Source organism: Apis dorsata, unplaced genomic scaffold, assembly GCF_000469605.1.
Source record: "Apis dorsata unplaced genomic scaffold, Apis dorsata 1.3 scaffold_262, whole genome shotgun sequence".
Classification (NCBI taxonomy): domain Eukaryota; kingdom Metazoa; phylum Arthropoda; class Insecta; order Hymenoptera; family Apidae; genus Apis; species Apis dorsata.
In genome coordinates, this window is record NW_006263540.1 from 223903 (window position 1) to 227200 (window position 3298).

At 39.2% G+C, this 3298-nt stretch overlaps 1 protein-coding gene across 1 annotated transcript in view; it reads right to left on the bottom strand.

Annotated features, from left to right (window-relative positions):
* The window catches only part of LOC102681945 (L-ascorbate oxidase-like), a 46559-nt gene that overhangs the window by 41995 nt on the left and 1266 nt on the right, over positions 1 to 3298 (bottom strand). The gene's annotated exons all lie outside the window — the stretch shown is intronic.

The window sequence follows — 3298 nt, forward strand, 5'->3', positions numbered from 1 at the left end:
TACAGGGCAAACGGTATTGGACGAGCGAGCGTAAAATCAATCAATGCCGTTTGAAACGTTGAGGCGCACGAGATGGAACGGGCACAATTTCCAATCCATTAGAATCAATTTTCTTAACGGATTTCCAGGATCGCACGGAACGCACGCGTGACGTACCCGCGGCTCTCGATGTCGCTCGTTTCACCGGTGATTGCGATTCCTCGGCCTACACGTCACGAATAGTTCGCAACAAATCGCTCGACACGAGCACGAACGATCCAACCTAGATAACACGGCATCCATTGAACCGGGAGGAAACGATCGAGTTGCCAGGACAAAAGTCGCCCACGATTTCTACTACTTTTGCTTTTTTTTTTTCTTCCTCGTCCTTCCGCTCGTTTCCCATTTCCGGTGGAGAGCGCCGCGCTTTCTTCGAGATCGTTGATTTTTCTTCTTTTTTTTTTTATTCGATCTCGTAGAAGAGGAGATTTTTTTCTTTCAGAATCGATTACATTTTCTTCGTCTCCGAATAAAAGTTTTCGCATAAAATTACGATTTCGCAAAGATGGGTTACGTTTAGAAATTACGTTTAGAAATGTTTTAGCTTTTCTTCCTCTCTTGTCTGATTTATTATATATCGAAGATATATCGAAGAAATCTCGAGTTATTAGAACTACGAATTATTCTAATTTCGAAGATTTAATGATTAAATAATCTGGAAAAATTTATATTTATTATAAGTAAAAAATTAAAATTCGCTCAAAAAATTTATATCATAACGATATCAGAAATCGAATTCTTGTCGTGATGATTTTTATTCTTCGAGAGATTTCCAATCTCCAATCGTTTCGTTCGTTTTTCTAAATTAAATCTTCTTCCCGCGATTTCATTCATTAGACCGGTTTCCAACGAAGGAGGATCGATGCTCTTCCAACGCTCGTCGAGAGCGCCGACTCGTTTCATTCAAGGAACGAGACGTGCGTTTTCTCGTTTGAACCGTTAAGGACGCGAGATTATAGCTCGAGATGGAAGCGGGCGAGACGCGGCAAGAGGAAGAAGAGGACGGAGTACGAAAGAACGAAGAGAAAAACGTCTGAAGAGACTTGGATCGAGGGACAATGAGCAGGAAAGATTCGAGAGGCAGATTGCAACTTTGCTGTATCTCCATTTTGGTGGAATTTTAGCGGGAATTCAGGATCGTGAGCACGCGTCTCGAGGTAGCAGTGAACGTTGTAAAATGTAGGTGAACAACTTGTTCGACCAGTCCGCGATAAACTGTTATATGCACTGGCACTATGCCATCCTGAAAACCTATTTCTAATGGCAATGCCAACGACTGGATACTGGAGAAAAGAGAGAAAATGGAGGAAAAAGTTGTAGGCGAATGTCTTACAAATCGTCTGTTCGAAATGATGGATAATTAGTTGAGATCGTTGAGTATCGTTTCCTTGCATTCTTTCCTCGAATTTTGAATTAGTTGATGTCGTGTAAATGTACATATCATTGGCTATTAACAAAAAAAAAGAAAAAAGAAAAACTAATTTCCGGTCTATCTGGTCAAGCCTGTAAAAGATTTTGTCGAGTGAAACGATTCTTTAAACGATTCGAGGCGATCTCGAGACATTTAATTTTTTGTTTATTCTTTCAAGTGACAGTGCTTTCGAAAAAGAAATTTGCAAAACGATAGTTTTTGTTATCTCGTGAAATGTTGAAATTGGTTGATAAAATATCAAATTCTTAAAAAATTATTATTATATACGATGAGAGAAGTTATTACATTTTACGAAAATAAGAAAAAAAGAAATTATCGAAACAAAATTTGTGGAAGTAATTTCGTTGGTATTTCGGGAGAAATAATTTTTATATCGAGATCAAATATACAATTATATAGGATAAAACAATTATGATCCTATATTTCATATTACATATTTAAGTACACGGTTGATTAACGACAAGAGAAACCGTAGAAATGTTAGGTTCTTAGTCTGTTAGACTCTCGATTATAAGGAAATAACCTGATTTCACGTTGCTGGATTGAATAACGAAAGGCCATATCGTAGTACTACATGCTACATCGTAATCATTCCGTAATTCCTGAATTTGGTACGTAGCAAATGGTCAAATACCTTGGGAGAAAATCTCTCGCGTGGTTAATGAATTCACCTGGAAAGTTTAATTCACCGCGAACAATCGGTCGTTGTATGCAAATATCGAACATGTACACCGAAACAAATCCCGATAAAATTCGTAAAATTTCGAATTACATTCTCCCCTTGTCTTTCTATTATGCAACGACTTCTCAATATTTCAATAACAAATGCATCCGCAAGAAAAATGTCTCTCTTTCACGCGTCAAATTTATCCGTACACTTACGATCGAAACAAGAAAATTGAATTTCGTATAATTCCAAAGAAATCATCTCGGCGGATATCTAATTGATAAAAATCACGAGTCCAAGTATACTTTGGCACGCGAAGCGATGATCATCGCGTGTTAAAAACGTCTCACCACTCGTCATTCCGTCAGGATAAATCGAATTATCGAATATAAGTATAATTATCCAGGAATTTTTTGTAAAACGTGATCAAATTTTGATAAATAATATTCATCCGATATATCGTATGACACGCAATTTCTTCTTGGCCAATCAATCAAGACGTCCTCCGAATTTTTGTCAAACGATGCTCGTAAATACGATTTCCAGGCTTCGTTTAACCAATCAAACGTCACTAATGGAGATAGGTGGCGTTGTTTCGCGAAATACGTGGAAATAATTGCCACATGTATACCGATTAGTCGCGCTTGCCATAATTACAGCAATTGCTCCTATATAGGCGGAGATCGTGTTCGACTCGGTTAGGTTAGCCTCCGTTTCCCTCGTTTAAAAGTTCGTCAGCTGACTGGTGGCGCGCGCGCCCGACTAACCGGTCGAATGGCCTGGCCGATCGAGTTTACGGCCGTAATCGAAAGTTTTCACAGTTGACGGCCACCAATGGAGATTGCGGAAAATCAAGTGGAAACAGGTCGAAGGCATCGCAAAAGGCGCAAGGATCGGCGGTGAACACGTTTATCCGATTGAACGAACCACGAAGAATCTCAAATGGCTTAATCCCTTTGGTGACGACCCAGTTTGGCGAGAGCCAATATGCGTGTACGCGCGCGTGTGTATGTGTGTGTGTGTGTGTATTTACTCTCTGCGGTTTGCTCTCGATGTAACGATGCAATTACAAATCGGTGATAAAAGATTCCATTTGTGGTTTTCGATCATTGATCAATTTTCTTCTTCTTCTTCTTCTTCTTCTTCTTCTTCTTCTTCTT